This window comes from Somniosus microcephalus, chromosome 32, assembly GCF_052327205.1.
Source record: "Somniosus microcephalus isolate GS21.2 chromosome 32, FLI_Smic_1.0, whole genome shotgun sequence".
Taxonomy (NCBI): domain Eukaryota; kingdom Metazoa; phylum Chordata; class Chondrichthyes; order Squaliformes; family Somniosidae; genus Somniosus; species Somniosus microcephalus.
Genome location: NC_141018.1, coordinates 31,630,811 through 31,654,763, shown reverse-complemented (window position 1 = coordinate 31,654,763; position 23,953 = coordinate 31,630,811). Strand labels below are relative to the sequence as shown.

At 49.2% G+C, this 23,953-nt stretch overlaps 1 protein-coding gene across 1 annotated transcript in view; it reads left to right on the top strand.

Moving 5' to 3' along the window:
• Positions 1-23,953, top strand: part of ccdc33 (coiled-coil domain containing 33) — a 340,583-nt gene that overhangs the window by 140,256 nt on the left and 176,374 nt on the right.

The window sequence follows — 23,953 nt, the reverse complement described above, 5'->3', positions numbered from 1 at the left end:
TCCAGCCAGGGGAAACAACCTCTCAGCATCTACCCTGTCAATCCCCCTCAGAATCTGATGTTTCAATGAGATCTCCTCTCATTCTTCTAAACTCCAGAGAGTATAGGCCCAATCTACTCAATCTCTCCTCATAGGACAACCCACTCATCCCAGGAATCAGTCTGGGGAACCTTCGTTGCACCGCCTCCAAGGCAAGTACATCCTTCCTCAGATAAGGAGACCAGAACTGTGCACAGTACTCCAGGTGTGGTCTCACCAAGGCCCTGTACAATTGGGAGAGCTTTAGCGTAACCCTGGTGTCCAGTTCCACTCTCAGCTGAGCTTCAAACCCCACATCCAGACCTCCATAATATCGCCTGTCTCCCTCCCCACCTTAACTCATCACTGTTAAAACCCTTAGGGGGAAAAATTGGGTCGCGCCCCCTTTGGGGCGCTAACTTCGCCAAAAAGTTAGCGCCCCGCGCCCGAAATTCACCGGTAGCGCCCCAAGAGGGACTGTTGGAAGTGCCCCGCCTCCCTCTTGGGGCGCTGCGAGTGAATATCGCAGTGCTACGTGCCGCAGCGCCACGCACTGTGGCATGTCGCGCCGCGGTACTGCAGGCCTTCCTCCCCTTATTAAAGGGGAGTGCCACCGGGGGCCCAGCTGGGCCACCAGGGGTCGGAGTGCTGGCAAAAGAGCCCGGCACTCGAGAAGTGCCGGGCTCACGGAGCGCAGCCGGCACTCCGCGGGGGTGGGGAGGGGGGACGGGGCTGCTCAGAAGGACGGGGACGGCAACAAAAATGGCTGCCCGGCACCTTCTCCTTTAATTTGCGCCGCCCCGGCCGCAGGTAGGTCCCCCTGACCCTGTCGGACATAGCGTCCGACGGTAAGTCGGAGCGCTACCGAAGATCGCAGCCATGGGACGCTAACGGTTACCTCCACCGCTAATCTCCTGCTGAATTTCACGGGAGGCGTTAGCGGCGCCGCGCACGGGCGCTAGTTGCTTTGCGCCCCGTTAGAGCCCACTTAGGGCGATAACGGGAGGCGCAAATCAACTGAATTTTTCCCCCTTATTCTTCACCTCCAGACTTGACTTTTCCAATGCCCCTCTTGCTGACCTCCTAAGCTCCCCCATTAGATAAACTTCAACTCAGCCAGAACTTGGCCGCTTGCACCATATCTCACACAAAGTCCCGCTCATCTATTGACCCCTGCCCTTGCCGACCACTGTTGGCTCCCTGTCCCTCAGCACATGGAGTTCAAAATCCTCACCCTCATCTACAGATCCCTCCGTGGCTTCATTCGTCCCGAGCACTGTAACCTCCTCCAACCCTATGTCCTCTGGGGCCCTCGGCCCTAACAGATCTTGTCAACTGTGTGCTTTCCCTTTCCTGTCCACAATCTACAGCGCGAAACCCCTCCATCTTTGCTGTTCTTCAAAAGTCTCAAGTTGGCTGCTGCGTTTCCTACATTACAACAGTGGTGTCTACACTTCAAAAAGTTCTTCGTTGGCTGTAAAGCGCTTTGGGACGTCCTGAGGTTGTGAAAGGCGCTGTAGAAATCCAAGTCCTTTCTATCTTTCTTTACTCAGCCCTTCCCAAATCCATGACGGGGGAGCTCTAACTACACCATGGTTTACAAATATCCATTCTTGTTTTAGTTCCAGCTCGACTGTGCTGTTCCTCAGTATGTGTAGATGTGTTATTGGCAATCGATGCTCTGGGTGATGTCTCCTCGCCACCCATCTGAATGAAGAAAAGCCTCAACTAATGGCTGTCCTCGTGAAATTTGTTATTGGGAAAGTGCATCCTGTATATTTTTTGTTTCGAGGATTTATAGCGAACAAGGTGTTAAAAAATATAGGCCTAGAAATTGGGTTGGGGCGCCAAAGTGGCGCAAAAGCCGCCTGAGCGCAGGATTTAGCGCAGCGATCGGAGTGATACCGATCGCCAGAAATTCAGTTTCAGTGCCTCTCGAGGGAGACGGGGCGAGGCTCGAGGCGCTCCGCGTCCCTCTTAGGGCGCTGAAACTGATTATCGCAGCGCAACGTGCCGCAGCGCCACACGCTGTGGCACGGCAGGCTGCGGTACTGCAGGCCTTCCTCCCACTGTTAAGGGGGAGGTGCCTGCAACTGCGCGATCCCCGCTCGCGAGTGCCGGCAAATGAGCCCGGCATCAAGGAGAAGTGCCGGGCTCTCGGGAAACAGCCGGCAATGCCGCGGGGGTGGGGGGTTAGGAGGCCGGGGATGGAGGTGCTGGCAGGCGGCCACCGAAAGAGCGTCCGCCCCGCACCTCCACCTTAACTTGCGCCGCTGCCAGCACAGTAAGGCCCCGTGAACCGGGCGCGGATAGCGAACGGCACAACTGCGGCATTCGCTACCAAATATCGCGAACGGGGCACGAATGGGGCGCTGCGCACACCGATGACGTCATCGGTGGCAACGCAGCGCAAATGCCTAACGCCACCATTAGCGCCCCTACTGAATATCGCGGGAGACGCAGCCAGTGGCGCTACAGCCACTGACTGCCCCTTTAGGCGCTAACAGGTGGCGCTACTCACCCAATTTCTCCCCCATAATGTCAGCTGTGGCTCAGTTGGTAGCACCCTCTGCCTCTGAGTCAGAAGGTTGTGGGTTCAAATCCCACTCCAGAGACTTGAGCACAAAAATCTAGATGAGAGCCGGAGCGGAGAACAGTTTACTGGGACAGGAGAGAGCTGTTCCGTTGGGATGGACTTCACTTTGCCAGTGCTGGGACTAGAGTCCTGGCAAATCAAATAACTAGGGCTGTAGAGAGGGCTTTAAACTAATTAATGGGGGGAGACCGTGGAGCCGGTGAGGTGGAGGCTGCAGCGACCGGAGGATGTGGTCGGGCGGAGGCAGCGCAGCGCATCGAGCAGCAGCAGCAGCCACGACGACTCGCAGTCCGACGGGGAGCTGGGAATGGTGGCCAGAGGGTGAGTGGGAGAAGCAGGCCACCACACGTGGAGCCAAGCTGGCAACAGTGAGGAGGAGGCCGCGGTGACGAGGAGGACGGAGCGGCTGAAGGACATCGTGCTCCCACTGCCACTGGATGCCAAAGAATTGACGTTCTGAACACGCCGCTGTAAGAATAGCTGATGTGTCCCTACGGGGAGTAAGCATTCCATTGTACTAGTTACATATGGCAAATAAAAAAATAAAATTGAAATGACTTGATTTCCACTGCAGTGCTGAGGGAGTGCTGCACTGTCAGAGGCGCCGTCTTTTGGATGAGACATTAAACCAGTCTGCTCTCTCAGGTGGATGTAAAAGATCTCATGGCACTATTTCGAAGAAGAGCAGGGGAGTTACCAATATTTATCCCTTAATCAACATAACCAGAACAGATTATCATATTGCTGTTTGTGGGAGCTTGCTGTGCGCAAATTGGCTGCTGAGTTTCCTACATTACAACAGTGACTACACTTCACAAAGTACTTCATTGGATGTAAAATGCTTTGGGACATCTGCTGGTCGTGAAAGGCGCTGTATAAATGCAAGTCTTTCTTTCTATACTGGCACACAAGTTGAAAGCCCGACGAGTAACGGTTTACGCAGTGAAGCTGGAGCTTTTTACAGGTTGCACAATGCCTCTTAGCTGTTGTTTCAGACAAAGAATATTGACCAGGCATCTAATCAAGGACTGTACTCTGCAGTCGCTGCCTGTTCAGAAGGAGCTTCCACTGAACCACTCATCGACGGGATGCAGATTCACGAACGTGCGCTGTATTATGCCAGCTGTCGAAGGAGCAGTTTGACCCCCCCCACTGGCCAAACCTGCAAACCTACTGAGGCGGATTTTCCTGCTCCTTGTGCCAGGAACTATTGGGTCAGAGAAAACAGGAAAATCTGCTGGGGAGGGGCGCAGGAAGTAAGGGAGCCTGCCCGAGGTTCGGTCCAACAGAGGAGCGGGCGGAAAGGCTGCTCCTCTGTGCGGTTTGCTGTCCAAACGCTGCAACGTTGCATCAAGGACACTCTCAAAGCCTCCTTGAAAAAGTGTAACATCCCGACCGACACCTGGGAATCCCTGGCTCAAGACCGCACAAAATGGAGGAGAAGCATCCGGGAAGGCGCCGAACACCTCGAGTCTCTTCGCCGGGAGCAAGCGAGAAGCCAAGCGCAGGCAGCGCAAGGAGCGCACGTCAACCCAAGCACGCCACCCACCCGCCCCTTCAACCACCGTCTGCCCCACCTGTGACAGAGACTGTAGGTCCCGCATTGGACTCATCAGTCACCTGAGAACTCATTTTTAATGTGGAAGCAAGTCATCCTCGATTCCGAGGGACTGCCTAAGCTAGAGAGAAAGCTAAGCATCAATAGCCTTGGAAGCTGTGTAAATGCCAGTTTCTAAGTGGATCTGAGCCCCAGTATGGTTCGTACAGAACGAGCTATTAGTTGAGACTTTCTTTCATTCAGAGGGGTGGTGAGGAGACGTCACCCAGAGCATCGATAAACACACTTTTTATTTTTTGGGGGTGAGGGGAAGAGACAGGGTTGCCACCCCTCCAGGATTGCCCTGGAGACTCCAGGAATTGAAGATTTCTCTCCAGGACGCTGCAGCCAGCAAACCCTGGAGAAAAAAAGCCTTCGGGACATTAAAAAAAAGATGGCATTTGTCCTTTCAGTTTCTTTGAACACTTGTTAGTTATAAAAGGGGGATAAAAGGCTGTGTGACTGACAATCAAGAATCATCCAATCGGGCAATGAAGAGTCTGTTTGCTTCCCAATTGGCGGTGGGAAACATAGAAACATAGAAGATAGGAGCAGGAGTAGGCCATTCGGCCCCTCGAGCCTGCTCCGCCATTTAATGAGATCATGGCTGATCATCCAAACTCAGTACCCTGTCCCTGCTTTCTCCCCATATCCCTTGATCGCCTTAGCCTCAAGAAATATATCTAACTCCTTCTTGAATATATTTAATGAATTGGCCTCAACTGTCTTCCGTGGTAGAAAATTCCACAGGTTCACCACTCTCTGGGTGAAGAAATTCCTCCTCATCTCTGTCCTAAATGGCTTACCCCTTATCCTTAGACTGTGACCCCTGGTTCTGGACTCCCCGACCATCGGGAACATCCTTCCTGCATCTAGTCTGTCTAGTCCTGTTAGAATTTTATAAGTTTCAATGAGATCCCCTCTCATTCTTCTAAACTCTAGCGAATATAAGCCTAATCGACCCAATCTCTCTTCATACGTCATTCCTGCCATCCCAGGTATCAGTCTGGTATCAGGAAGGCGAGGTGCTGCGAGGATGGGCGTGTTGGGCGACCAATGGCGGGAGGGCGGGGGCGGGGGCAGTTGGAGGCAGGAGGTCATGTGATGAAACCTTGAGGAATACGCCCAGCCAGCGTTGGCAAGCCCAGGAAGAGAGATACTTCCAGTGGGGGTTTGTAGTCTTGCTGTCCAGCCTTCAGGCCAGTTTGGGTTCCACTGTTCATCTCTAAATTGATAGTCCACTCTCTCCAGCTTAACTACTTGTTCAGAACTTGTAGACCGCAGTGAGCTGGCAGTGATAGAGAATGCACCGCTCTATCACACCAGTTAAGAAATGCTTTGTGATAAATGAGGGAAGGGGGGGGGAAGGATAAGTGAATTTACTGTGGAAAATGAATTTGAATTGGAACGTGGGTCTGCTAGTACATTTAGGAGACAGGTCACAGTCATAACGGCACAGAAGGAGGCCATTCGGGCCATCGAGTCTGTGCCGGCTCTCTGTAGAGCAATCCAGTCAGTCCCATTCCCCCGCTCTATCCCCGTAGCCCTGCAAGTTTATTTCCCTCAAGTCTTCTCCTTCCTTCTTAGGCAGTCCCTCAGAATCGAGGATGACTTGCTTCCACATTAAAAATGAGTTTGCAGGTGACTGATGAGTCCAATGCCTATCCAGTCTCCCTTTGAAAACATTGAGGCCTAGAAATTGGGTTGGGGCGCCAAAGTGGCGCAAAAGTCGCCTGAGCGCAGGATTTAGCGCAGCGATCGGAGTGATACCGATCGCCAGAAATTCAGTTTCAGTGCCTCTCGAGGGACACGGGGCGAGGCTCGAGGCGCTCCGCGTCCCTCTTAGGGCGCTGAAACTGATTATCGCAGCGCAACGTGCCGCAGCGCCACATGCTACGGCACGGCACGCTGCGGTACTGCAGGCCTTCCTCCCACTGTTAAGGGGGAGGTGCCTGCAACAGCGCGATCCCTGATCGCGAGTGCCGGCAAATGAGCCCGGCACCAAGGAGACGTGCCGGGCTCTCGGGAAACAGCCGGCAATGCCGCGGGGGTGGGGTTAGGAGGCCGGGGATGGAGGTGCTGGCAGGCGGCCGCTGAAAAAGTGGCCGCCCCGCACCTCCACCTTAACTTGCGCCGCTGCCGGCACAGTAAGGCCCCGTGAACCGGGCGCGGGTAGCGAGCGGCGCAACTGCGGCGTTCGCTACCAAATATCGCGAACGGGGCACGAATGGGGCGCTGCGCACACCGATGACGTCATCGGTGGCGGCGCAGCGCAAATGCCTAACGCCACCATTAGCGCCCCTACTGAATATCGCCGGAGACGCAGCCAGTGGCGCTACAGCCACTGACTGCCTCTTTAGGCGCTAACAGGTGGCGCTACTCACCCAATTTCTCCCCCTGAGTGTCTCCGCTTCCACCACTTCCGTCGGCAGCGAGTTCCAGGTCCTCACCACTCACTGCGTAAAAAAGTTTTCCTCACGTCCCCCCTGTATCTCTTGCCCAAAACCTTAAATCTTTGTCCCCAATCCTTGTACCATCAACTAGTGGGAACAGCCTTTCCCCTGTCTAGCCTATCCAAACCCGTCATAATCTTGTACACCTCTAACAAATCACCCCCTCAACCTCCTTTGCTCTAATGAAAACAAATCCAGCTTCTCCAACCTGTCCTTGTGGCTAAGATCCCCCATCCCCAGAACCATTCTGGTAAATCTCCTCTGCACCCTCTCGAGGGCCTTCACATCCTTCCTAAAGCGTGGTGACCAGAACTGGATGCAATAGGTTTACCCTATTTGTAAAACTACCCAGTTTCAGGTGGCGGTGCCTCAGCAGGGTGTGCTGCACTACGCTCCCAGTATAATCAGTGCATCATGCAAGCGTCTGTACAACATGATGGGGGGCACTTAGTGTCCTGACAGTTGATTGAAGCTAAATACATTTTATTCATATGAAAAAGGGCTTCGATTTGTGAAGAGGCGAGGCGGTTTTGTGTTCTGGCGGCTAATTACGAGGGGAGCAAAGGTAAAGCTGGCAGCCTGATTACAGGCTGTTCGGTGACAAAATCACCACATCTGGGCCTTAATGACTGCTGGAGTGAGGCGGGGAAGTGACTGCTGCTATGTGCACAGCACGGTTACTGAGAGAGAGGAGAGAAAACCCCCCCCCAGCACTTAGTCAGTGATTGTCGCTCCATTCTGATGCTGGCGACAGCGCAGTCTTTTCATACCGGGAAATATTAAGGTAATAAAAGCTCATTAAGGGTCACCGCTCGGCTCGCAGAGTGTTGTGTTGTGAGATAAACACACATTCTCCTGCCTCGGAAGCCTAGCGGTTATTATTGTTCAATGAAACTTTGCTTCCGCTCTGTGTGTAACGGGAGATGCTGGCAAGGCACAGCAAGCCTGTTTGACATCTGAGAGAGAAAGCGAGCGAGAAATATTTGAATGTTTTTCCCATCTTTCAGAGGCTGGCTGACTGGCTGTGCGTTCCCAGCATTTTGTGTTTCTCCCCCCAGCCTTTGCTTTTCCTGTCTTCGGACTGCTTGCTTGGGGAGGAATAGGTTTGAGAAAAAGAATTGAAAGAATTGAGAAACAGAATAAGGGGTCGCCCTTTTAGAACTGAGATGAGGAGGAATTTCTTCTCTCAGAGGGTCGTAAATCTGTGGAATTCTCTGCCCCAGAGAGCCGTGGAGGCTGGGTCAGTGAATATGTTTAAGGTGGAGATAGACAGATTTTTACAAGATAAGGGAGTGAAGGGTTATAGGGAGCGGGCGGGGAAGTGGCTTTTGAGCCCAAGATCAGCCATGATCTTATTTAATGGCGGCGCAGGCTCGAGGGGCCAAGTGGCCTATTCCTACTCCTATTTCTTATGTTCTTAATTAAGAGCTCTTTTAAGACTGGAAATAGAACTGAAAATCGTAGAATCTTACATCACAGAAGGAGGCCATTCGGCCCATCGAGCCTGTGCCGGCTCTTTGAAAGAGCTCTCCAATTAGTCCCACTCCCCCCCTGCTCTTTCCCCCTAGCCCAGCAAATTTTCCTTTTCCAGTATTTATCCAATTCCCTTTTGAAAGTTACTATTGAATCTGCTTCCAGATCACAACAACACGTTGCGTAAAAAAAAAAAGAAAATTCTCCTCATCTCCCCTCTGGATCTTTTCCCAATTATCTTCAATCTGTGTCCTCTGGTTACTGACCCTCCTGCCACTGGAACCAGTTTCTCCTTATTTACTCCATCAAAACCCTTCAGGATTGTGAACATCTCTATCAAATCTCCCCTTAACCTTCTCTGCTCTAAGGAGAACAATCCCAGCTTCTCCAGTCTCTTTATGTTAATATTAAAGCTGGTGGGTTTATTAAGGGAGATGTCAAGTCGTCACTTGCAATTGCAGCAGCCAATTTGTGCACAGCAAGCTCCCACAAACAGCAATGAGATAATAATCAGATAATCTGTTTTTGTGATGTTGATTGAGGGATAAATATTGGCCCAGGATACCAGGAGAACTCCCCTGCTCTTCTTCAAAATAGTGCCGTGGGGCCTTGGTTTAACGTTTCTTCCGAAAGACGGCACCTCCGACAGTGCAGCACTCCCTCAGTACTGCACTGGGAGGGTCAGCCTAGATTTTGTGCTGGAGTCTGTGGAGTGGGACTTGAACCCACAACCTTCTGACTCGGAGGTGAGGGTTGCTGCCCACTGAGCCACCGCTGATACCAAAGTTTTAAGTACGGATATTTCCCCTCTGACGTAACAACAGAAAATGCTGGAAAAACTCAGCAGGTCAGGCAACATCCGTGGAGAGAAATTTGAGTTGACGTTTCGGGTCGAACCCTTCTTCAAAACTGGAACGAAAAGAAACTGGATCGAAGGCAGGGCTGCGATCGGACAAAAGAATAAAAGAAACAAAAGAAGTAAAAGAGATTAGAAGCTAGACGAGGTGGTAATAGGCTGAGATTAGGTGTAAAGTGTACTGGCAGGGCAAAAGATAGCTGCCAGGTGTGAGAGAGAAACACTCTGAGTTTGATCCATGTCTTGACTTGATGTACAGGTTTTGGGAGCGTGTCGATCAGTCTTTGCTGAGTCATTTTGGAGAAGGAGAACAGATTGGACGCTTTCCCTCTTTTAACCCTGTGGTTAGGCAATAGACTTAAGCCTTGCACACTCCAGGTGTGGCGTCTCACCCCTCGAGAGCATGCGTCAGGAAATGGTACGTGCGCGCGGCCCAGAATTTTCTGTCCACTAATTTAAAGGGACGGCGGGGTGGGGTGAGCGAGCCCCCTATTATTGGCTGCCTGGCAGGTGTGGCGGTACACCAGGAGCGAGCAGGCGCAGAACGAACCCTTTAGTGAATCCTGCTCTGGAACATAGGGGGCGATTTTAACCTAATCCGCCCGTCTGTAAATTGAGGAGATCGGTCGCAACGCTGGCTTTACCAATGGCAAGCAATATCAGGCGGGATGTAAAAGTGGCGGTCCTCCCCCCGCCCCCTCCCGATCCCGTGGGATTCCCGCCCGGCGCGTTCGGTTACAATCAATGTTCCCTTTTAAACCGCGCAGTTCTCCGGACCTCCCACCCAGCCGGCTCACCGATGGGGGAAAACCACGCACGCACCGTAATTTGAGTGGGCCGTGCACCCCAAAAATGAATTAACGGGAACATTGGTTGCAATCAACGTTCCCTCTAAGCCGCGCAGCTCTCCGCCGGTCCCGCGCAATGATAAATCTCGTGCGTGATAGCAATTGTGAAAAAGGGGCCACACAAGTATAGGAGAAGATAGGAGCAGGAGTAGGCCATTCGGCCCCTCGAGCCTGTTCCGCCATTTAATGAGATCATGGCTGATCATCCAAATTCAGTACCCTGTCCCTGCTTTTTCCCCATATCCCTTGATCCCTTTAGCCTTAAGAAATATATCTAACTCCTTCTTGAATATATTTAATGAATTGGCCTCAACTGCCTTCTGTGGTAGAGAATTCCACAGGTTCACCACTCTCTGGGTGAAGAAATTCCTCCTCATCTCTGTCCTAAATGGCTTACCCCTTATCTTTAGACTGTGACCCCTGGTTCTGGACTTCAACATAGAAACATAGAAGATAGGAGCAGGAGTAGGCCATTCGGCCCCTTGAGCCTGTTCCACCATTTAAGGAGATCATGGCTGATCTCAGCAAAAGAGCAAAAGAGAATTAGGGGGAACATTAGTTCCAATTACCCTCCCCCCCCCCCCCTCCGCAAAATCACTTTCACCCGAAACTGTGACGTTATTATATGTGGGGGGGGGGTGAGTGGAATTCACAACAAGAAAAGTGAGTGCAAAAACCAGGAGCAGTGTGAGGAATCTTTTTGTCAGTCATGGAGGCTGAGCCTTTATCCTGTGTGTGCGCTGATGCCCGGTGATAAGGGATAATACAAAGCAGAGCAACAAAACAAAAATAACTAGCAGGCAGTGCCCAGAGTATGCCTCGTGAAGGGAACAGCATGGACACACTCGGGTGGAGAACTGAGCTTTTAATGTTTGACTACAGTCCAGTCACTGAAAACACCCCAGCTAATCTCAGCTGATCCGCTGCCCCCCACCCCCCCGTGTAGACCAGCTGTTGCTCAATTCTCGCTTTTCGGCATGGCTGCCTCCGACTATGAGTTAATTGCTGTGATTACTTCCTCCTCCTGCTCACCCGTCATCAGCCCCTTACCGGCAGCTGTAGGTGTTTTGGAACAGCGGGAGGCTTGTGTCGAGCAAGTCCTCATCTGTTTGATCTGCGCGCGTTCCAACTCATTAAGAGTTGTTCTTTTTTACGCTGCAGTCTTTCTCTTTTCTTCCCCAATTCGATTTGGTAAGTCGCGACTTGGGGAATTTCTACCCCCCCATCCCACAGTTGAAGCAGTCCCACACAATATAAGGTGGCTACCTCTGTCCCAAACCCACCCTCTTTGTGCCTCGTTGGGCACATTCGGGAATCGGCAGTAGCCCCAGAACATGATTTTAAAGGTGTTAGCCACGGCTCAGTGAGGTAGCACTCTCTCTCGCCTCCTCATCAGAAGGCTGTGGGTTCGAGTCCCACTCCAGAGACTTGAGCACGCAATCTAGGCTGACACTCCCAGCGACAGTGCTGAGGGAGTACCGCACTGTCGGAGGTGCCGTCTTTCAGATGAGACGTTAAACCCAGGCTCCCAGGCAGAATTGCCCTCTCAGGTGCCTGTAATAGGCCCCACAGCACTGTTCAAAGAAGGGCAGGGGAGTCCTGGGGCCAATATTTATCCCTCAACCAACATCTATCTATCTATCTATCTATCTATCTATCTATATATATATATAATAAAGTGGTTGGTTTGTCTGTTTGTCTGTCTGTCCGCTATACACTCAAAAGTTATAGAGCGTACCTACATGCATGTTATATCAAAAGAAAGGTTATGATCAGGGGAGTCTAATAGGGCAGCTCAAGAGAGAGGGTCAGGGAGGGAAAGAGTGACGCAGAGCGTGGGAGCGGCACCGGCCAGCCGTAAACCACGTGACCCAAATAAGCCCTGGCAACGCCGGGCCCCCCCAGCTAGTCACTAATAAAGCAGATGATCCGGTCATTATCACGTTGCTGTTTGTGGGAGCTTGCTGTGCGCAAATTGGCTGCCGCGTTTCCTACATTACAACAGTGACCCCACTTCAAAAAGTACTTCGCTGGCTGTAAAGCACTTTGGGACGTCCGGTGGTCATGAAAGGCGCTGTAGAAATGCGAGTCTTTCTTTGGTTAAGATATTCGGACATTATAAGATGTTACTGTGTGTTGAGACAGGATGCCACTTAAGTGCAAGTCTCTCCCTTCCTGTCTTTGTGGCTGCCATTCTTTTACAGCTACTGCCATGTGAGACACGGAGGCGCGGCAACCTTTGCCAGATTAGCCACAAATAAGGCCCCAGAGATGGGCAAGAAGCGGCGAATTTCGCCCATATTTTCGCGAATAAATTGAGTAGGGCCCACACTTAAGTCGTGATCAACTTTTCGGTTCGATGTAGCGACGGTCACTATTGTTCTTCATTGGCTTTGCGTCCGGCGTTGAAGTGACTGACTGACGATAACCTTTGTCTGCCTGGTGCTCAATGGCACAAACGGAATGAGTTTTGGCAGCCTTCCATTTCCTTTCCAGGGCTGGCACCGAAAGGTCGAGCATAAATTATGCAATGCCCACTTGCGCTGTGATTTCTTTATTTTTTTATTCTGTTGTGACTATCGAGCTGATTGGTGCGACGGAGATCAGCGATGGCGAATTGCAAGTTTGACTTCCCAATCAGCAGCAGCATTGAATGTTCATAAGAACATAAGAACATAAGAAATAGGAGCAGGAGTAGGCCAATTGGCCCCTCGAGCCTGCTCCACCACTCAATAAGATCATGGCTGATCTGATCGTAACCTCAAATCTACTATCACTCTCCATCTCACCCGAACCCATGTGATCTCCCGGGAGAGGCGAAAAACCAGATAAAAAACCCAATGGCCAATTTGGGAGAAAAAATCTGGGAAATTCCTCTCCGACCCATCTAGGCGATCGAAATTCGTCCAGGAGATCACTCTGTCCCTATAATTTCTACAGTACTTACCGTCTGTAAAGGCGATCTCCACCCCAGCCAGGAACAGGAATAAAACCATCTCCTGAAATCTAACACAGAATTAGAACACAAGAAGTAGGAGCAGAACCAGGCTACACGGCCCCTGGGCCCGCTCCACTACCCACAGGGCCATGACCATTCCGAACCTAGACTCATGTCCAATTTCCTGCCCGCTCCCCGTAACCCTTAATTCCCTTTACTTCTAGGAAACTATCTATTTCTGTTTTAAATTTACTTAATGATGTAGCTTCCACAGCTTTCTGGGGCAGCAAATTCCACAAAACTACCACCCTCTGAGTGAAGAAGTTTCTCCTCATCTCAGTTTTGAAAGAGCAGCCCCTTATTCTAAGATTACGCCCCCTAGTTCTAGTTTCACCCATCATTGGGAACATCCTCACCGCATCCACCCGATCAAGCCCCTTCACAATCTTATATGTTTCAATAAGATCGCCTCTCATTCTTCTGAACTCCAATGAGTAGAGTCCCAATCTACTCAACCTCTCCTCATATGTCAAACCCCTCATCCCCGGGATTAACCGAGTGAACCTTCTTTGTACTGACTCGAGAGCAAGTATGTATTTTCTTAAGTATGGACACCAAAACTGTATGCAGTATTCCAAGTGCGGTCTCACCAATACCTTGTATAACTGCAGCAATACCTCCCTGTTTTTATATTCTACCCCCCTAGCAATAAAAGCCAACATTCCATTGGCCTTCTTGATCACTTGCTGCACCTGCATACTAACTTTTTGAGTTTCGTGCACCAGGACCCCCAGATCCCTTTGTACTACAGTACTTTCCAGTTTCTTGCCATTAAGATAATAACTTGCTCTATGATTTTTCCTGCCAAAGTGCATAACCTCACACTTTCCAGTATTGTATTCCATCTGCCAAATCTCTGCCCACTTACTTAGCCTGTCTATGTCCCTTTGCAGGTTTTTTATGTCCTCCTCACTCACTACTTTCCCTCCCATCTTTGTATCATCTGCAAACTTTGATATGTTACACTCGGTCCCCTCCTCCAAATCGTTAATATAGATTGTAAAGAGTTCGGGACCCAGCACTGACCCCTGCGGAACACCACTAGTTACTGATTGCCAGTCTGAGAACGAACCATTTATCCCAACTCTCTGCTTTCTGTTAGAGAGCCAATCCTCCACCCACACCAGAATATTACCCCCAAATATTCCCAGGTCACAGAGCCCACCCAGTGTAGGGGCAATACCCCCAAAACGTAGAACGACTCTCCCTCAATGAGCTTCAACCCCCCAACCTCAGGTCAGCGGTCTCTCAAACAGCTTCATCCTCAACCTCAGGACTAAGACTCTTTCACCCAGCTTCAAGAAAGAGCCAGCCACTCAGTCCCATTCCCCAAACTCTTCTAAATCACTTTTAAAAGCCATTATGGATTCTGCTTTCACAAGTTTCTGGTAGGACAGTCCATTTACTGAACAAACATCCACCACCGTTCAGTAACCAAGGAGGTAAAGCACTCGCAACGATCATAAAACACTCGCACTCTCTGCTTTTTATCCATTTTGCCCACAAACGCACGATAAGGTTAAAGCTACCATTAGTGCCCCGAAAAAGTTAGTGTCCCCGGTGGCCAATTTTCCCAGGTAGCGCCCCTGAGAGGGAGGAGGGGCGCTACTGGAAGCACCCCGCGTCCCTCTTGGGGCGCTGCGAGCCAAAACAAGGTGCTACGTGGTGCTGCGGCACGTTGCGCCGTGGTACTGCAGGCCTTCCTCCCCTTCTTAAAGGGGAAGGGCCTGGCGCAGCGCATCCCAGCGCCCAGCTGGGCCACCGGGGATTGGGAGTGCCGGCAAACGAGCCCGGACACTCAAGAGGAGTGCCGGGCTCAGGGAGAGCAGCCGGCACCCCGCGGGGGGGGGGTCTTCACGGGGGCCGCGGATGGCAGAGGGGGCAGGTGCTGGCAGGCAGCCAGCAACAAAAATGGCCGCCCGCCAACTCCCCTTTAACTAGCGCCGCCCTGGCCGCAGGTTGGCCCCTTGACCCCGTCAGAGATAGCGTCCGGCAGTAAGTCAGGGGGCACCACCTAATATTACAGCCGGGGCGCGAGCGCCACGTGGTGCTAACGGTTAGCGCCGCCACTAACCTCCCGCTGAATTTCACGGTAGGCGTTAGCGGCGCCGCGCCCAGGCACTAGTTGATTTGCACCCCTCTTAGGGCGCTAATAGGAGGCACAAATCAATCAAATTTAGCCCCCTACATGCCTACACCGTCCGAATATTAATATTGCGATCAGATGCCCAACACCGGTGTCTATTGACTGCTTTGCAGAACACCTCCGTTCAGTCCGTAAGGGAGACCCCGAGCTTCCGGTCGCCTGTCATTTCAATTCACTGTTCCATTCCCACTCAGACCTCACCGTCTGCGGCCTCTTGCATTGTTCCATGGAAGCTCAGCGTAAACTCGAGGAACAGCACCTCATCTTCCGATTAGGCACTTTACAGCCTTCCGGACTCAATATCGAGTTCAACAATTTCAGATCATAACCTCTGCCCCTGTTACATTTTTTATCCACACTTTTGGTTTGTGCCTTTTCCCTTTTTTTCTCTCTCCCACATGGCAGCTGTCTCTCACTCTGCCAGCGCATTTCACACTTCATCTAGAGCCATCTCTTTACCTGTCCTATTACCACCTTGTCTCACCTTGAATATCTCTTAATGTCTCTTCTTTCATCCCCTCCCCCATTTCCCAGCCCCCAAACTGCCTTTTAATCTTTTCATTTCCTGCCTTTTTTTCTCAGTTCTGACGAAGGGTTTCGACCCGAAACGTTGACTCTGTTTCTCTCTCCACGGATGTTGCCGGGCCTGCTGGGTTTTCCCAGTGTTTTCTGTTGTTATTGTCTATTATTCATGTTTTATTTAAGAGTCAGAAATGCAAATAGCCGCACCTGGATTCCCAATTAGCCACATGTGTTGGACAACACTATTTGTTAATCTCAAGGATGTGCATTGACTTCTTCACATAAAGAAATACAGGAAACTCTTTTTTATCTGGCACCGACGGGACCGGCGTGGTGCCGGTTTATCAAAAAGTCCGGATTACAGAGAGGTATAGTTAAAAGGTACACAGCAACAGATCCAGGCTTCCCTGTTGCTTAGCAACAGGTGCAAGAGCCCGGGCCACAAGATCCAAGTGTCCCTGTTGCTTAGCAACAGGTGCAGGAACCCCAGTTACACAGCCACAGATCCAGGAACGGCCACTAATATGAAGTAAAACTTACCTGAACCTACTCCTGAATTTCGCCGGTTAACAGAGATTTCCGGCTATTTAGGTGCTGGTAAATCGAGAGTTTCCTGTAATACAATTTCATGGAAATACCACACAGTCGGCCCTCCCTTGTGTTCCGAATCCACAATAGCTCTAGAATCAATCAGAAGGTGAAATGGAGCCCTTGAACAACCTTGATGGAGGTGGTCCTTTTGTGAGCATCTCCCTATCTTTTTTTGAGGTGATGCTGAGCCGCAACAGACTTGATCAAAGAGAAAGGTCTTCAGCGTAATAGAAAAGAAATCTTTCCCCCTCAAATAACTCCAGCTGATGTTCAACCGAAGAGAGAAAGATAAATAAACGCTGTATTTATATTGAGACTTTTGGGTACGGAATATGGGCCCAGAAATTCGGGTCGGGAGCTTCCCGTGGGTGCAAGCCTCCGACCTGCACTTACCTTGCGCGCCGGCCGTTGTGCTGTGGGCCCCCGTGGAATTCCGATCCTGGGCCTCCTCCAACTGCCGGCGCGCAGTGCTTGTGTATCCCAGGGGCACAGTTAGTTCGATGCGTCCCCTGGGATCACGTGGGCCATGGAGAGCCAATGGTAGCAGGGAATGCTTCATTCATAAGTTTGACAGGAAGGGCTGTCAAACTTATAAATACTATAAGCCCCAAAACATCACTAAATCTTCAAATAAAATTTTAAAAAACATCACATTTTTTAAATGAACTATAAATTACATGAAATAACTATTTTAAACAATAATTTAAATTTTTGAAAAAATTAAGTTTATTTTCTAACGGGGCTGAAAATAAACTTACCTTTCTTTAAAGTGTTTAAAAATAATAAACCTGTGGAAAAAATGTTTCAATTTTAATTAATTCATCACTTACCTTGTAAAAAGCAGGCCTTACGACTGCTTTTTATATGTGTAACTTCTGGAGACTTACCTTCCCAGGAAAACCTGCAAAAAAAAGTAAGTTCGATGCGCACGCGCTGCCTCTCCTGCACACGCGTTCGACCTCTGAACCCCTGCTTTCAGGGGAACGGAAGTGCCGGTTTCCCGCGCATGCGCAGTGCATGCAGGAAACCGGCACTTCCATTGGGCTTACGGGTGAGTACCCCGTGCGTACCCACCCGTGGAGACCCAAATTTCTGGGCCTATGTTTTTGCAGCTATTACGATATCCACATTTTCTATCTGTGTTCAAAAAGAAATTGGAAATAATCTTAAAGTTTGCACTAAGCCGATTAAAGGCAAATCCGGAAAAAAGAATGTCTTCACACGAAGGGTTGTGAGAATATGAACTCACTGGCCCAGCAAGAGACACGTATTAGTGATCAGAAGTGGGAACACAGTCATAGAAGAAACATAGAAACATAGAAAAATAGGAGCAGGAGTCGGCCATTCGGCCCTTCGAGCCTGCTCCGCCATTCAATATGATCATGGCTGATCCTCTGTCTCAATACCATATTCCCGCTCTCTCCCCATACCCCTTGATGCCTTTTGCATCTAGAAATCTATCTATCTCCTTCTTAAATATATTCAGTGACTTGGCCTCCACAGCCTTCTGTGGTAGAGAATTCCACAGGTTCACCACCCTCTGAGTGAAGAAATTTCTCCTCATCTCAGTCCTAAATGTCCTACCCCGTATCCTGAGGCTGTGTGAAGGGATTATTATTAGTCCTAGCCCCTTTAGGGTTACCCCAGATCAGGCGTATTCCTCAGACGTTCACTTTCAACTAAAGTTTGAGGTAGCCAAATCCTAAAGACGCTTAATTGGGTCTAAAGGTCCGGACTATCTCTCCCTAAAGGAAAGGAACAACCTGAAAATGTTACCGTCCTCCAGATAGCACTTTAAATAAGTAACGTTCCGGATATTATGAGGGTCCGGAAAACTCCCCCAGAATTCTGCAACTCCTCACCAAAGAGTGTATAGAGATTGAGTTTGCAAGTTTGATACAGAAGTATTATGTGAGACAATTCTAAAAATATATAGATTTATTAAAGAACCGACATATAATTTACAGCTGGTGAGTCAATTGCAACATTAACTGTTCCATAAAAAGAAAACTTATTATCAGAGAATCTACTCTCAAATCTTAACTTCACTACAGCTTTACAGTTCTTAGTTTTATTCAGGATATCCACTGATGTAAGAAAAAGGAGACTTACCATCAAGTAACTTTAAAGTAAGCTTTAAGTAACTTATAAACACACTATATACAAGAGAGGTCTTTACCATGCCTCTGGTAGAAGCCTCTTACAATACTGACAGACCAGTATTTATACCAGTCCGACAGGAAGTGACATTTACAGGAAGTGAGGTAATTACACAGTTCATAGTTCATAGTTCACAGGAAGTGATGACATAACTTCCCGGAAGTTAGCATTTTTATCACATTCTTCCCTCCTGCAGGATTAGGAGGCTGTGGTCTACCTTTTGGTCCGTAGCCGCCGAACAAGGAAGAGTCGCACCCGTTTGGATTCCCGTCGTAGAGGGTCGCTGGTCCGCTTACATGCGGTTGGCCATTGGTCAGAGTCTGTGTGGCCTGGATTGCCCTGTGAAGGGTCGGGGAGATCATGGCTTCGAGTACGAGCCCCAATAGGTTCAAAGTCGGACTGCCTCTGTTCAGAGGGAGGTGCAGAGCTGGTCTGTGGTGGATCAGTACTTTCATGCGCGGTACTGGGAGGGTCGTAACCTTGAGCACGGGGTTCTACCGGCACCAAGCTAGTTGGTGTCCGATCAGGATCCTGGAGAGGGGTACCCGATAGGTCCCAAGAGCTTCCTGGTGAAATGCCATCACCCGATGTCCCACTAGGTCCTGGTGGGCAGGGAGCCAGATCCCGTAATGATACGGTAGATTCTCGGCCGTCGGAATATCGTATGTTTGCATAGGTGGGGTTGGCATCGGTTAGTTCGACCTCGTCTACAAGAGGGTCATTTTTAGACGTCCGAACGTATCTTCGGAGTAATACAGGTCCAGGAGTAGTTAGCCATGACGGGAGTGATGTTCCATGAGATGAGCGACGCTGGAATCCAAAGAACCGCTCATGAGGTGTAGTATTTGTGGCTGTAGAAAGCAGGGACCGTATAGAGTGCAATGCATCCGGAAGCACTGTTTCCCATTGCTGGTCTGGTAGGCCCCGAGATCTTAAAGCGAGACGTACGGAATTCCAGATGATACCGTTATACCTCTCTACCTGCCCATTTCCGATGGGATGGTATGGTGTTGTTTTGCTTGTAGCAATTCCCCGTTCTGAGAGGTAGTCCTTGAGTTCCCTTGACATAAAGGATGGACCCCGATCTGAGTGAATATAAGCCGGCATGCCACAGAGAGAAAATACCTGCTCAAGGCAGCAGATTACTGTGGACGCCAGCATATTGGAGCAGGGGAAGGCAAACGGAAAACGTGAATATTCGTCGATCATGGTGAGCAAATATGTGTTCCGAGTTGAAGAGGGCACTGGGCCCTTAAAATCGATGCTAAGTCGTTGCATCGGTTGGGTTGCATGTATGAGTATACCATCTGAGGGGCGGAAGAACTGAGGTTTTAATTCCGCACAAAGCCGGCATTCTGAGCATATTTTTTTTACATCTCCAGTGGAAAAAGGGAGATTCCGTGATCGTACGAAATGTAGCATGCGCGTAACGCCAGGATGACACAAACCATTGTGGACATCCATGAGAGTGGAGGATGACATAGTGGAGCAGAATGCCCGTGTGAGGGTGTCCGGGGCCACATTCTCCTTGCCAGGCCGATAGAGAATGGTATAACCAAAAGAGGCCAGTTCCATCCTCCAAAGTTGTATTTTATTATTCTTAATTTTGGTTCGTTTTCGATTATCGAGCATGAAGGCGACTGATCGTTGGTCCGTGATCAATGTAAAATGCTGGCGAGCTAGAAAATGGTTCCACTTCCGTACTGCCTCTATGATGGCTGTGGCTTCTTTCTCAACCGGAGGATAATGTAGCTCGGCACCTTGTAAGGTCCTGGACATAAATGCTACAGGACGACCTTCCTGATTCAGAGTAGCCGAGATCGCCACCTCCGAGGCATCACATTCAACCACGAAAGGGAGATTCTCATCGATGGAGTGAAGAGCCGCTTTCTCCAACTGTTTTTTGAGAAGGTTAAAGGCTGCAACAGCCGCTGTTCCCAGTGGAAATGATCTAGCATGCAGCAAGGGTTGGATTTTGTCCAAAAAATGAGGAATCCATTTAGCGTAGTATGCAAACAGACCGAGAGCCCGACGTAAAGAAGCCGGATTCTTAGGTGACGGGAGCTCTTGGAGCGGGCGAAGTCTTTCTGGGTCTGGCTTAATGATACCATTGCCTACGCAGTAGCCAAGGATGTTGATGGTCGGTTGCGACTCAACAGATTTGGATTCATTCAGGGTCAAATTACGGCGATGGAGGGCATCCCGAAATTTTTGGAGGTTGGAGTCGTGTTCCTGTTGATCGTGACCTGCAATGGTAATGTTATCAAGATAGGGAAAAGTGTCCCTTAGGTTTTCCTGCTTAACCAGGCCATCCATTGCCCGTTGAAAGACAGCCACTCCATTAGTAACCCCGAATGGGAGGCGACGAAATTGGTACAGCCGTCCATTAGCCTCAAAGGCTGTGTACTGCTTATCTGAGACCTTCAAGGGTAACTGATGATAGGCACTTTTTAAATCGTAAGTTGAGAACACTTTGTATTCGGCCAGTTTATTAACCATATCATCAATGCGTGGCAATGGGTAGGCGTCCAAGTCGGTATATTGATTGATGGTTTGCGAATAATCGATGCATAGTCGCTGTTTGTGAGGTTTTAGAGGGTTCTTGACAATGACGACTTGAGCCCGCCAGGGCGACGAACATGGTTCAATGATATCCTCTGCTAGAAGTCGAGAGATTTCAACCGCAATAAAAGATTGGTCTCCCTGATTAAAGCGCCGCGATTTCGTTATTATCGGTTGGCATTGAGGCGGAATACTGGCAAATAATGAGGGTTCATCAAGTGAAGCTGCTGATAATGCACAAAATGGTAATTTAGATGGTATATTAGAAATAGTAAGTCCGGGTTTGGATCCACCAAACTCAATGGTGAGTTTCTTATGCTGTTTTTGGAAGTCCAGCCCTAAGAGGAGATCACTACATAAGTCCTTGAGCACCGAAAGTCGGGTGGAGGGATACATACGACCATGAAGTGTCATATCAACAACACAAAAGCCGGAGATTCTGGTATTAAGTGATGACTGGGCCATCGCAATTGCCTGGTCCGATGGGAAGACATGTAGTTTCAATTTCGCAACAATCTGTTCCTTAATGAAACTATCAGTACTTCCTGAGTCAATTAAGGCATCTAAGGTATGCCCTTTAATTGAAATTTTTGTGGCTGCCTGAGACAGGTTCTGTGGGCAAGCAGCTGTAATTGGTGTCGTTGCACAGAGAGTGGCTAAAACTCTCGGTGTGCTTCTTCGGGAGAGAGCTCGAGAGGAAGCTTGATAGGTCCTAGCTGGAGCATCTTGATAGGCCCTAATTGGGGCAGTTCGGTAGGCCTTAGCTGGATTGGCCCTCGTAGAGGCCCTTGATAGGCAAACTTTAGCAAAGTGTCCTTTTTTCCCGCAATAACTGCAGATTGCATTGCGAGCAGGGCAGGTTTTCCTAGGGTGAAAAGCATCTCCACAAAAGAAGCATTCCTTCCTAGATTGCCAAGAGGCTGCTAAAGTGGGGTCGTCCTCCTCTTCTTCATCAGAATTATCAGAATTAGATTCCCCCATGATAGGGTTCACCTGAGACCGCTTAAATTGTCTGGTTGCAGCTACAGCAGCAGATCGAGATCTGGGCAGCTGATAGAGGTCTGCATTTCTCTTTGCCAAATCCAGTGAACAAGCTAGTTCAAAAGCTTTTTGTAGCTCAAGTGTTTTACTTTCTAGTAGACGCTGGCGTATAAATGGAGAGGCAATCCCGCAGATGAAAGCATCACGAATCATTTCTTGGCGGTACAGCTCAGCTGAGGCTGCCTGAAAGTTACAATCTACGCTGAGCCTGCGAAGTTCTTGCAGGAATTCGTCAATTGATTCCCCTGGCCCTTGTCGGGCTGTGGCCAGTAGATGTCTAGCATAGACCTCATTTGGGGTCTTCGCATACAGTTTCTTAAGTGCCCGAATCACCTCTTCGTAATTATCCCAGTCATCAACATATTCGAACACTTTTGGGGTCACATAATTGACAAGTATCTTCAATTTAGCAGGAGCATCCACTTTACATTCATCCAGAAAATTCTCAAAAGTACGATACCAATGCTTCCATACCCTGCCAGCTGCTGGTGTATTCGGGTCCAAGTCCAGACGAATAGGTCTAAGGATTTTCTCCATGATGGGTGGTTCCCTGGATCCTTAACTTCCGAGTTTGTCTGAAAGTCTAGTATTTGTCAGTGTAAATACTAAGTTACTTAAATTGATGTAAGAAAAAGGAGACTTACCATCAAGTAACTTTAAAGTAAGCTTTAAGTAACTTATAAACACACTATATACAAGAGAGGTCTTTACCATGCCTCTGGTAGAAGCCTCTTACAATACTGACAGACCAGTATTTATACCAGTCCGACAGGAAGTGACATTTACAGGAAGTGAGGTAATTACACAGTTCATAGTTCATAGTTCACAGGAAGTGATGACATAACTTCCCGGAAGTTAGCATTTTTATCACATCCACCAAAATCAAATACAGTACCTTTGACCCCGAGGTACAAAGAGTTGGAGACTTACAGAGCTGGCTCTGAAGCCGAGAATCACTTTGCCCCTTTAAGCGAGTCTACTATCCCATTTGAGAGTTCAATATTTACACCCTTTTCCGGTGGTATTTCCTTTAAGGTTTTCTGCTGATGTAAGCTAATTATCTCTAGTCATTTTTCTGCTGACTCTTGCAATTCTTAGTAACCTCAGCTGGTAACAATACAGAACCATGTCTTTCCTCTAGGTGTTCTAAATTTATCATAAAAAACGGTGTAACAGCAGGTGAGATTTACTTGGTATAATTTTTATGAAGGCAGATGTTTGTTACTTTTATGTGTTTCTTTACGAGGTGTAAATTAGAACACCCTATACAGGATGAACTATTGTCTTGTTCCCAAAAGTTCAGACTGTCAGGAGCCTTTAAACTTCTGTTTCAATAAGGTTATTGATTCAGTGTCAACAACTTATCTTATCTCTATAGCCAGAATGCTATCACAGCTTTTTCATCGTTAGGTTTCTAGATTTCCAGACCCAGTTTGTCATGTTTTAATAAGGCCAGAGTTCTTTCATAGAATGGTGTATTTTTCTGAATAGGTTATATGGCTTATTCCTTCACATGTGACCCTTCGTTCTAGAACCCCCAGCCATGGGAAACATCCTCCCTGCATCCAGTCTGTCCAGCCCTGTCAGAATTTTATACGTTTCAATGAGATCCCCTCTCATTCTTCTAAACTCTAGTGAATACAGGCCTAGTCGACCCAATCTCTCCTGGATGCAAGTTAGAAATATAGGAATTGCGAGAGGAAACAAGACCGAGGTCCATCTAGTTGGCCTTCTCCCATCTTGGTAGTACGGTGGCATAGTGGTTAGCACTGTTGCCTCACAGCGCCAGAGACCCGGGTTCGAATCCGGCCTGGGGCGACTGTCTGTGTGGAGTTTGCAAATTCTCCTCGTGTTTGCGTGGGTTTTCTCCGGGTGCTCCGGTTTCCTCCCACAGTCCAAAGATGTGCGGGTTAGGTTGATTGGCTATGATAAATTGACCCTTAGTGTTAGGGGGATTAAATACGTGGGGTTACAGGGATAGGGTGGGATATGTGTTGGTGTAGGGGTTACGGGGAATCGGGTGGGATATGTGTCGGTGCAGGCTCGATGGGCCGAAATGGCCTCTATCTGCACTGTGGGGTTTCTGTGATTC